This window comes from Oryctolagus cuniculus, chromosome 6 (genome assembly GCF_051225735.1).
Source record: "Oryctolagus cuniculus isolate XC-2025 breed Fujian yellow rabbit chromosome 6, ASM5122573v1, whole genome shotgun sequence".
Taxonomy (NCBI): domain Eukaryota; kingdom Metazoa; phylum Chordata; class Mammalia; order Lagomorpha; family Leporidae; genus Oryctolagus; species Oryctolagus cuniculus.
Window position 1 is genome coordinate 58,021,013 of NC_142872.1, and position 12,431 is coordinate 58,033,443.

Genomic DNA, 12,431 nt, shown 5'->3' on the forward strand with positions numbered 1-12,431 from the left:
GTAGGTTGTATGCGGCAGAAGCGTGTTTGCAGTTGATCTGTGTGTTCTTGATCCTGACAACCAGTGAGTGAACTGATATGTTAGAGAACCTAAAGAGATTTTGATGGCCACCATCACAAAGGTTATGCTGTTTGAAGGACTTTGGAGATGAAGGCATCCCAGTACAATCTACAAAGGAATAATTTATATTTCTCTTGACTGTAAGGCCGTGTCAGGTAGAGGATCGACTGGGTATTTGAACAGGCCAATTGTATGTAATGGGGAAAAAGAAAAAACCATACTTGCAATGTATTGTCTGAATTCTTATTGGTGCAAATGGGGAACACTCACCTGGAATTGACTTAGGGAGAAACAGGGCTTTATTTTACTTCATAATAATAAAGACTCCAAGGAATGTACTGGCTTCAGGTATGGCTGATTCCAGATGCTCAATGTCTTCAAGATATCTCAGTCTTTCTTGATCTTGACTGTGCTTTCCTTCTATCAATGGGCTTCTGAAGCCACTGGAAGCCATAGATTCCTATTTTATTAGCTGAAGCAACCCCAAGTTTCTTGTTATCCTGGCAAGACCTATGCCAAGAAGTGTCTTGGGAAATATGCTGAGGTCATAATGATATAGTCTGGCCAGAGGGATAAGTAGGCATCTTGATTAAGTATAGACTGTGTTGGAGGAGCAACTTCCCAAAGGAAAGTTGAAGTCTGTAACCAACATTTTGATTGTGACGATGAATGAGCTAACAAAGCTTCAAATATTTATTTATTTATTTATAATTCATTTGAATGGCAGAGGGAAAGAGTGGGAGAGAGAGATTCGAACATCTACTGGTTCACTCTCCATATCCCCAGGAGCTTGGAACTCAGTTCTGGTTTCTCGCATGGATGGCAGGGACCCAAACACTTGAGCCATCACTTGCTGCCTCCCAGGATGCACATTAACAGGAAGCTGGCATTGGAAGCAGAGCTGGGACTCCAACCCAGGCACTCCTGTATGGGATGCAGGTGTCCCAAGGGTCATCTAAACAGCTCTGCCACACGTCCTCCCTGCTAACGCTGTATATTCATGAGGCATCTGAAACATATAATCATTTAGGATTCTTCTAATACACTCTTTGAAATTTCAGGTAATGAGTAGGACATAGAATCGTTTAGGATTCTTCTAAAACACTCTTTGAAATTTCAGGTAATGATTAGGAAGATTTGTGTCTTTTTTTAAGATTTGTTTATTTGAGAGGCAGAGTAACAGACAGAGTGAGAGAGAGGTAGAGAGGGAGGTCTTCTTCACTCTCCAAAAGGACGTAATGCCTGGAGTTGGGCTGATTTGAAACCAGGAGCCAGGAGTCAGGAGCTTCTTTCAGGTCTCCCACGTGGGTGCAGGGGCTCAGATGCCTGGGCTATCGTGCACTGCTCTCCCAGACCATCAGCAGGGAACAGGATAGGAAGCAAAGCAGCTGGGACCTGAACCGGTGGCCAAATAGGATGCCTGTGCTGCAGCCGAAGGCTTAATCTATTACACCACAGCTCCAGTCCCAAGATATGTGTCCTGAACCATGCCCCCAAACCAGTGTCATTTACGTTATTCTGACAGTGAAATATGTTTCAATTCCTCTGGTTTGTCCATCAGTAAGCTCTTAGAGTTTGAGAGATACTTGTCAATTAATTGGAAACCAATAGGGGATTCCACTGGTTCTAAGACCTGAGTTTTCTTGGAGGAGTTAAAGGATTCAGATATCATCATTCCAGATTAATAGGCAAGGATATCTTGTCCTATCTTCTCAGTGAGAACATTTCAGGTGTAAGAAACAAGTGTCTTTTCTACTTATCATTTCTTCTTCCCCAGTCTTCTTTTTGATTTATTCTGTTGTTCCTTCTCCTGCTTGACCTTCCCTCCCTGCTCTCCTCCTCCCTCCTCCCTCCTCCCTCCCTCCCTTCCCTTCTTTCCTTCTCTCATTTCTCTCTTCCATCTACTGACATAAAGTGCCTTTTTGTTTGCTTTCCTTTTCTCTGCCTGAAGGCATGTCATCTTGCAGAATCCCTAACTCCTCACTCGGCGTAAGCTCCATGCTGCTGGAGCATTAAATGACTTCGCCTTCTTGTGGAGTGGGGTGATCTGTTTTTCTTTGCTATATCCCCAGCCTAGCCTATGGAGCATCATTGACATTTTGTCAGAAGAGATGTCTTGAAAGCAAACCAGGCCTAATCTTGAATTCTTTCTCATGAGTCACAATGTAGCATGAAAAGCAATTTTTTTAGGAGGAAATATGGGGATCACTGGACAGGAGACGGGAGGCTCAAGGTATTTTGTGCATTCTAGACTCTTTAGTGATGATGTGTTTTCCAGTAAAGGCTCAAGGGCATTGGGAAGCAAGTAGGCTTTTCCCCATACCAAGGAGCATCTTACTTGGAGAACTAAACAGTAGAAGGTTCAATGTTTTGAAGTTTGTAAGCCAGCTGGTAGGAAGTCAGAATAATGATCACTTTTGGGTTTATTGTGTCTGGTATTGTATTTCTATTTCCTGTTATTCCTTTGTTCTCTTTATCCATGTGCATAATTGCAGCTGATCCAGCTCCTGTTATTTCTTCCCTTGCCATTTTCTCTTTGCACATGAGCATTCACAGGGGTTAGGATTTGTCCAATGTTCAGGATGCAGTTGGGTGGAGGAGGAGGAAAAGTTGACAAGTAGAATTACAGTTCCATTTCTTTTGGGGGGATGATTCGTTTCTCTCTGTAACCAAAGAAAATGATTCCATGTTCCTCTGCTATGCCACTGTCTCTTTGCAGTCTGGGACAGATGTCTCTGATTGATTACATGTTTGGTCCATAGCTGCAAAGGAAGCTGTTACAACAGATTCTAGCTTCTACCACAGGGAGGCAGTCTTGAAAATATGGAACACTTCTGAACTACAGCGAGTGTGTCCAAATGGTGCTGGGTGGTCATAAATAGGACCAATATCCACGTGGCTTTTGTCGAATGACTTATTCCCTGCATGCAGCAGAGTGCGGAACATTTCAGAAGGAGCTGAAGTGATTATCTTCTAGGGTTGAGCTTCTATCAAAAGGCCCTTGCAGAGTCTGTAATCTAGAAGCTCAGACAGCCAGCTGTGCTGATCCCCAAGGTTTCTGAGCTTGTGGAATTACCTGCAGTCTGGAGCAGCCTGTGCTTTCCTGTCCCACCCACAAGCTCGCCTTCCCACTGGCTGGCACATAGACAGACGCAAGGCTGCAGAGCTTCTGTACAGATGGCTTTAGAGGCAATTTAGAGGGGTGGTCTACAGCCTGGTGCAGCAGCCGTCTTAGCTCTTTACAAACCTTGATGCTGCCACAGGCTTGAGTGCAGGAGGCAGAGTGGAGGAATGATTGTGAGCACAGTGTTCATGCTGGGCAGACCTCAGAGGGAGCGAAATCCCTGTCCCTGTAAGTGCTGGCTTAGTGAGGGACCTGGCCTCATCTTTCTCTTCTAGAAATGGGAATAGACCAGCTCTTAGTGTTTCGATGGTGAAATGAGAGTCTGCATGCCCAGAATTTTATGCAGTGGGTAGCCACAAGAAGGGACTGTCCTGAGAGAGCAGTTCCAGCTGGGAAGGTCAGCTTTGTGGGTGCTGTCTGGGGCTGCTGAGAGGCCCAAGGCTGCATGGGTTTAGTTGCTAGATCACGTGGAACCCTTTCTCTATGCACTAGGAGTTCAGAAAGAAAATGATGGCTTGGAACTGGAGTGGTAAAGCAAAGGCATCCTTGCTGTTATGGCAGAGCTATGCTTTATTTCCAAGGAATGAATAAGTGAAAATTGGCATAGGGCAGGCCCAGGTAAACTCATACTCATTGGAAAGAGACGTGCACTCTGCATCTGGATGGGGAGCCGCAGCATCTGGAAGTGTCCTGCTCCCCACCCTAATCCAGGAGCCAGGAAGGACTTGCACCTTGGGGTGCATGCACAGTGCTGCTGGCCTGTGCTGGGGATCTGTCACTTCAACATTACCAGCATCAGAGGAACAAGGTTCACACCAGTAGTGGACATTTGCAGTCTAACTCATCTCACCTAGGACTGAATTTCATGGCCAGTTTTCTAATTGCCCTGAGCAGCAAGGATCTGGACCCAGACATTAGCTCTCTGGTGCTTTCTTTTGCTTTTTTATTTTTCATCTTGCTTTATTCTGCCCCCGCCAACCTTTACTTGCACCCTCCCTACCTGGCCCCAGATCGGTATCCTCTTCAGTAAAAACTAGTTCACCTCTAGGTCATGAATATGTTAGGTACCAAAGCTATCTGCATAAAGCTCAGGCATGCCCAGCATAGCCTGTAGTCAGAGGGAATACGGAACCTTCTGCCTTTTTAAACAAACAGGAATTTCACTCAAAGATCCTTGCCATTGTGATTTGTTTTCATTGTTTATGAGTGAATAAATATTAAGATGTAGTGATCTATTTGTGCTGAGCAGGGGCTGCAATGCCTGTCACATAGCTTTTCCTCTTGCATGTAAGCTGTTGCATGTGAATGCTATTTATTGCTATGTAAGTGTCTGTTTTCAGTTTTGAATATAATTTCACATTTTGATGACAGTAATGGCTCACTAAACTACACAATTGCAGTTAATGGAATTATTTTATGATAACATTAACTTGGCATCAGATCAAGATGGAAGAGAAAACCATCATCAAAGGGATTTTGTCAAATAGTTACTTCTCTTTAATTTATGACCTATTTTATGCTGCAGTGGTGAGGGGAGCTTGCAGCCTATTCCTCACAAACAGACATTGAGGGTGTTTTGTCAATGGTGAAGTGAGTTGTTGTTATAGCATGAAATTGTGTATATGCATGAGCTTTTCAGTAATCCTCTTTTTTCTTTGTCTATGCAAATATTGGCAAACATTTATTATGCACCTATTATTTGCTAGGGACCTGGTTAATTGGTAGGGGCTCTGAAATGAAGCCATCAGGCTAAGTCAAGTAGTGGCAAGATAGTGGGCCAGATAGACAGGTATGCTAGCAATCAGACACAGTTTACAGGGACAAGCAATGGTCAAAGGCATCCCACAACCATGGAAGCCTTCGAATGGTTCTCAGTGGTGAGGGCAGACACGTTTGACAAACTCACCTTACGAGGATAAATAATTCTCAGAGGAGGGAGGGGATGCTTTAAACTGGCATTGAAAGGTATTGAAATAGCCAGCCTGTTGGGAGCAAAGAGAATCCTGAATTCCTAGTACAGCATATGGCACAGAACTTCTCATTGCTTCTGCTACTCTTAGATACAGTCTGTTGAGCCCCTCTCTTGTGCGTGGCCCTGCATCACTTTCCTCTCTCCCTTACTGAGTACTCACAACCACCTGCGATGTTTAGGTGTCACTATGTTCATCATACAGCAGAGGAAATGGATGCCCGGAAAAGGACAGACCGTGGCTTCAGGTCACAGAGCTGCCTGCTGGCCGAGATCCAGCACTCAAGCCTTGCTTCGTTGCACCATGCTGTTCCCACACTTGAAGAGCACGTGTGTGGAGTGCAGGTGAAATTGTTCTGGAGAGGTGAACTGAGGCTTGAGTGTGAAACACCTTGAATGCAAGAACAAGGAGCTTCAGTTCATCCCCAGAGCTGGAGGTTTTGGTGCAGATGTTATGCTTTGTGCTTAGAGCACAGAGTGAACATCCTAGGGCGGGAGCATACAGATCATCAGGGTCAGGTGAAAGTATTAAAGTTTCTTACTGGGGTAGTGCTGTGGCGCAGTGGCTTAAAGCCCAAGTTTGCAGCACCAGCATCCCTTATGGATACTGGTTCAAGTCCCGGCTGCTCCACTTCCATTCCAGCTTTCTGCTATGGCCTGGGGAAGCAGTAGAAGATGGTCCAAGTCCTTGGGTCCCTGTACCCGTGTAGGAGAACCAGAATAAGCTCCTGGCTCCTGACTTCAGATGAGCACAGCTTTGGCCGTTGTGACCAATTGGGGAGTGAACCAGTGAATGGAAGATCTCTCTCTCTCTTTCTCTCTCTCTGCCTCTCTGTAACTCTGCCTTTCAAATAAATGAATAAGCAACTGGAGAGTCCTTTTTTTTTTTTTTTTTTTTTTTTTTTACAGGTAGAGTGGACAGTGAGAGAGAGATAGAGAGAAAGGTCTTCCTTTGCCATTGGTTCACCCTCCAATGGCCGCCGTGGCTGGTGTGCTGCGGCCGGCGCACCGCGCTGATCTGATGGCAGGAGCCAGGTGCTTCTCCTGGTCTCCCATGGGGTGCAGGGCCCAAGCACTTGGGCCATCCTCCACTGCCCTCCCGGGCCACAGCAGAGAGCTGGCCTGGAAGAGGGGCAACCGGGACAGAATCCGGCGCCCCGACCGGGACTAGAACCCGGTGTGCCGGCGCTGCAAGGCGGAGGATTAACCTAGCGAGCCATGGCGCTGACCAAATTTTGTTTCTAATAGGAGCAGTTGGGAAACTTGCTTTTGGCCGTGGGGAGCCATTGAAGATGTAAAGCAGGGGGTTTACATGGTTAGGTTAACATTTTTTCAAAGATGCTGAGAAAGAAAGGTTCATAGACTGAAGGTGGCATGGGAGAGGCAGAGGCTGTGGGTTGAGAGCAGCGGTGAGACTACTGCAGTAGTTCTGGCAGGATGGCCTGATGGAGGGTAGTCGCAGTGGGGCTGATGGAGAGTGAGGGAACAAGGTGAGGTTTACAGATGTAGGATTTCTAGATGTGAGATCAAATGTGGGAGTAGAGCTAAAGGACGGGTGCGTCAGCTGATCTGACAACAAACTTTCTGGTCTATTTGACCACACATTGCAGAAGCGAAGCCCATAATGGATACAGGAGAGAAGCTGGGTTTTATAGGGGATGTGATTTGGGACACATAAAGTTTGAGGTGTTTACTGGCATAGTCAGATGGAAATGTATGGCAGACACTTAGATACAGATTTGGAGTTCAGGAGAGTAGAGAATGAACATGGAGTTTTAGTAGAAATTGATCCAAAGGGTTATTTGAAGCTATTGCACAAGATGTGCAATGCTGTAAAACTCAGGATTAAAGCTGCGGAATTAACCCACTGAAGGGCAAAGGAAGAGTCCTGGTGAAGGCTGGGTCAGGCACATAGGAGAGAAAGCAGGAAGGATTGGCCTCACAGAAGCCAGGGAAGGAAGTATTTTAAGGAGGAACTGCCGGCAATATGGCTGCCCCGCAGTGAGGTCAAGGGGACTATAGGCTGATGGGAGGCGTGACATTCTGCCTTAGGAAGTCTTTTGGTGAATTAGCATGCCCTTTCCTAGAGCTTAGCATCCATCCTGTTACTATAATAACATACCTGAGGCTGGCCACCTTTATAAAGAAAGAGGTTCTGGAGGTTCGAGGATATGGCACCAGCACCAGCTTGGATCTGTTGAGGGCCTCCCGATGGATGACAGAAATGTGTGCCAAACAGTAAGCCAGAGAGGCCAAGAAGTGGCCAGGTGTGTCATTTTCTAACAACCCTCTGGTGAGCCTGAACTCAGGGCCCCAGGAGAGCTGTCCTAATCCGTTTCTAGGGCAGCATCCCCAGTGGCTGGAAACCTCTCACTAGGCCCCACCTCTCAAAGGCCCCACCACTCTCAGCACAGCCACGCTGAGGACCAAGTGTCCAAACACATGAACCCTTGAGGGTACGTTCATGTCATATCCCAACATATCACCAGCTTTCCTGCTCTCAGGTCTGGAGGACATCAGAGGAAGCAGAGGGCTCAGGGTTTGAAGTATGATTGATTTCTTCTCATCAGCACGTGTATTACCTGCCTTGGGTTGCCCAGGGTGGAATCCTAGCTGGCTTCCCCTCGCCTGTCCTTCAGGGGCTGGGCAAACTGTTCTGTACTCTGCTCAGAGCCAGGTGTAAGACACTGCTCTTGTCCCTTCCATTGTCCCTTTCAATGGCTTAGCATCTGTGCTCTAGGTAGTTAAGGAAAAAGCCATGGAGGACACAAGATATTCATTCTTCAGAAGCAGTTGACAGTTTTCTTGTCTTGTTAACTCCTTGTTAGGAGTCGAAGCTGGCTTGCTGGCACAGTTCTTGCCTGAGCACAAAAACTGCTGTTTCTGTCCAATGCCCACCAGACTTCCAGCTCCTCAGAAAATGACTTTGGTGGGAGAGTCTTTTACTGAATAAATATGTAGATTCAGGACATGTGTTTGCAAATCTCTTGTAAGTAAATATGAACATGCAGGGCAGGATGGATATAGTTTGCCAGAGGGGTGAAATTCACCAAGCTAACAAGATTGCCAGGGATGACGAACTGAATTAGGATAACGAGATGTACTTTGTGATCCACTTCAAATGCGCTTGAGGCAGGCATCACTCCGAAGTGGATTTGTTTCCTTCATAGGAAATAACACATGGTTCAGGTGGGTTTGCTGCTTATTGTGTCTTTTGGGAAGAGGAGTGGAAAACTGCTAATGGCTTTAGTTATGAGACACATTCTGTGACTGTCCTTCCATCTCTAAACTTTTCCCTCTGTTTCCCAGTTCTGCTCTCCCAGTGTAGCCTGCTGCAGAGACACATTGATTGTATTCATTCATTCATTCAATAATCATGTCTAAGTGTTATTATTTGGCCACATTCTAAGCTGGGACACTCATGAACAAGTGTGACAGAATCCCTGCCTCATGCTGCCTTTGTAAGGTCACTTCAAAAAGTTCATGCAAAATAAAATTAAAAGATAAATTCATTTTGATGAAAAAATTGAGATTGATGCATACTAGCTTCAAAAATATCATGGAAAATACATTTTATGTTAAAAAAAACCCTATACATAGATTTCACAAATGTTTGTACCTGGATAAGCTTATCTTTTAAATCTATTTCATATGAATTTTAAAATTACCTTGTATAACACTGGGAGAGACAGAAAAAAAACCACATAATTGCAAACTGTGATAAATATCAATAAGGGAAACTGGCAAGTACAATCATTTCATGGGGTAGTGTTTCCAGGAAACCAGCCCCTAACCCATGCCAAAATCAATGATGCTCACGTCTCTTCCATAAAATGGCATAGTATTTGCTTATAACCTATGCACGTCCGCCTATATACTTTAAATCATCTCTAATTGTAATCCCTAATACACTGGAAATGCTGTGTAAATAGTTGTTATATTGCATTATTTAGGCAACAATTACAAGCAAAAAACCTTTATGCGTGTTCAGAACAAACATAATTGTTATTTTCTGCTTTTTTTTTTATCTGTGGTTATAGGGTTCCACAGACAGAGGCTGACTGTGGTTGACACAGGTGTTGCAACACATTGTTAGGGAGGGGCTGCTCTGAATTCGAATCCAGTGGCTGACCGTGTGCACTAACTTCACCTCTGTGCCTGAGTTTCTTTGTCTCAAGTGGGGATCACCTCAAGGTTGTCGCAAGGACTCTGAGGAAGTGCTGACAAGCTGAGCTGAGGGGAAGTCTGAGCAGGTGTTCTCCAATAAGAATGGGCTTGGTGTCTTTTAGAAGGGGAGTGAATTCGGCAGGCAGGCAGAGCCTTTGGACAAGGATTATTCTAAGTGTGCTGTGAAGTCCTGGGAAGTCACATGCCATCAGAATGGGTGTACGTGTGTCTGCTAACTCCTGCAGCCTCTGATTAGTCTGTATATGATATACCTGACATAGCAGTCCTTTCTTTAAATGGAGGGGAAAGACATAGCCTTCCTTGAGTCACTGTGTAAACCCTGTAGTTCCTCCTGCCATCTCTCAACTCAGCTTAAGCATATTGGCTTACAATCACAATATTTACTATTTTTACAGTCACTTATTTCAGCCATCATGAATTTTGGGTTCCAGTGTGGGGGAAAGTTTTTTTTCTTTTTCTTTTTTTCTTTTTTTTTTTAAGTTACGTGATTGTAGTACCATCTCAATGTCCTTTGATGTATGGATGTAAAGACCCATATTACCCAAAGTAGCAGATACTGTCCAAGTCCTTTGTGTGATCATGAAGCGCGCTCTGCAGAGGTGCATTCTTCTGTAAGATACAATTTCCTCCTTTTGCATTTTTTTTTTAAATTTGAGAGATGAAGAGAAGAGAGATCTCCCATCTGTTGTTTCCCTAAATGGCCACTGCAGCTGGGGCCAAAACCAGGAGTCAAGAAATGGCTAGAATGATCCGTGCTGGATAGAACTAGTGCTGCATGCTGGGCTTTGGATTTTTATTGAAGATGCTTTATATCAGCTTGCTGAAGTCCCTTTTATTAGTAACCTGATAATGATGTTGATCTTGAAGAGGTCATAGGTCATAGGTGATGACTAATGTTTTGAATTTGTTTCTACCACCCACCTACCCTACCACCCTGCAGCCTGAGCCATCTTTCTGCAGTTCTGATTGAATCAGACTTCTCTCTTTAAAATCTTCTAATTTCTTTTCGTTGTTCTTTTTTTCTTCTTAAAAAGATTCATTTATGTATTGGAAAGTCAGAGTTACACACAGAGAGAAGGAGAGGCAGAGAGAGAGAGAGAGAGAAAGGTCTTCCATCCTCTGGTTCATTCCCTAATTTGCCACAATGGGCAGAGCTGCGCCAGGAGCAAGGAGCTTCCTCTGGGTCTCCCATGTGGGTGCAGGGGCCCAAGGACTTGGGTCATCTTCTACTGCTTTCCCAGGCCACAGCAGAGAGCGCATCGGACGTGGAGTAGTTGGGACTCGAACCAACGCCCATGTAGGATGCTGGCACTGCAGGTGGTGACTTTACCTACTATGCCACAGAGTGCGCCCCTTCACTGTTCTTAAGATGAAGACAAAACAGAATGTGGCCTGCGAGGGTCTACTGCCCTGGCCCTTGAGGCCCCTCTAGGCTCCTTTCGCCTGATTTCCCCTATGCTCTCTCCACTCTAGATTCCAAGCCTTCAGGTTCTCTCAGCTCCTTTCTACGGCCTGTGCTGTTGTTCCTGCAACCTGGACAGCCCTTCCCTTTCCTCTTCACCCGGTTTACTCTTACTCACCTTTCTTATGTCACCTCAAGTGACATATAGTGCTCCTTGGGCACTATATCCCTATGTTTTCTGGATGGGATGTTTCCCCATTGCCTACATGTTTGTTTTTTTTGTTGTTGTTGTTGTTGTTGTTGTTGTTAATTTATTTTATTTAATTGAAAGGCAGAGTGACAGAGAGGGAGATACAGTGAGAGAAATATCTTTCACCTGCTGGTTCGCTCCCCAAATGGCCACAATGGTGGTGGCTGAGCCAGTCTGAAGCCAGGAGCCTGGAACTCCATCTGGGTTTCCCACATGGGTGGCAGGGGCCTACACACTTGGGCCATTTTCTTCTTTCCCAGGAGCATTAGCAAGGATTTGAAATGGAAGTGGAGTAGCCAGGACTTGAACTGACACTCTGATAGGGGATGCCAGTGACGCAGGATTTGGTTTAACAGGCTGCACCACAATGCCAGTTCCCTTTTTGTCTTTGAAGTACATGTCACAGATGCTGTTTTATGTGTTATTTATCCTTGTAAACTCCTTGATAGCACAGTGATGGACATGTAATAGGTGCTCAACAATTCTTTGTGGGTTGAATAAATCATCTTATGGAAATCCTAAGCCTCCCCCACCCCAGTTTGAGCCAATTGAAGACTGCCCTTCTCCCAGATTTTATGGACCCCATGGTTTTGTAGTTTTCCTTCCTCATCCCCCATGGCTTGCTTCCCAGGATAACTTGATTGCTTTCTTGATTTGGTCTCAGGCCAGGTACACACAGTCGGGTCAGCAAGGTCTAGTAACTAAGATGCAATACAGGATTTTAAAGCTAACCTGTTTGGGTCAGGGGCCATCTTATTTTATCAGTATTTCCTTTTTTGATATGATTTAATGTAAGCTAGAGCCATGGTCATAAACATGAGGACATGGCCTCTCATAAACCCTAGAAGTCAAAACAGACCCTGTTCGGGATCCTGCCTTGCTTACACTGCCATCTTGCAAGCATTGCATGCTTGATCTTCTGAGTCAGGGCTATTGCTAACCTCCTACCCCCACCCCTTGCACACACAAACTTTAGAAGATATCCATTGGTAGCAGGCATGCGTACTTTGTATTTAGTTCACAGATAGTCTCAGGCAGAAATCTAATGATCGTAAACAGCTTTCCAGTACGTGGATGTTTCTCGCCATTTTTGGAATTCTTTCAGAGAATTCCAGCTTCTAAAGGCCTTTAACTCAGCATTTATTCTTTCTGACATGCAGCAACTGCAGGTTATATACCTGTTCCGTGCCTACTGGGCCATAAGACTTGGTTCCTTTTTATAAGCGCCTGAGTTGATCGTGCAAGTTTCTATTTCTCTCTCTCTCTTTTTTTTAAAGATTTATTTATTTTCATTTGGATGTCAGAGTTACACATTGAGAGAAGGAGAGGCAGAGAGAGAGAAAGGTCTTCCATTCACTGGTTCACTCCCCTGTTGACCGCAATGGCCGGAGCTGCACCAATCCGAAGCCAGGAGCCAGGAGCTTCATCTCGGTCTCCC

At 45.1% G+C, this 12,431-nt stretch overlaps 1 protein-coding gene across 3 annotated transcripts in view; it reads left to right on the top strand.

The window, feature by feature from the left end:
- Positions 1-12,431, top strand: part of DOCK2 (dedicator of cytokinesis 2) — a 430,360-nt gene that overhangs the window by 82,670 nt on the left and 335,259 nt on the right. The gene's annotated exons all lie outside the window — the stretch shown is intronic.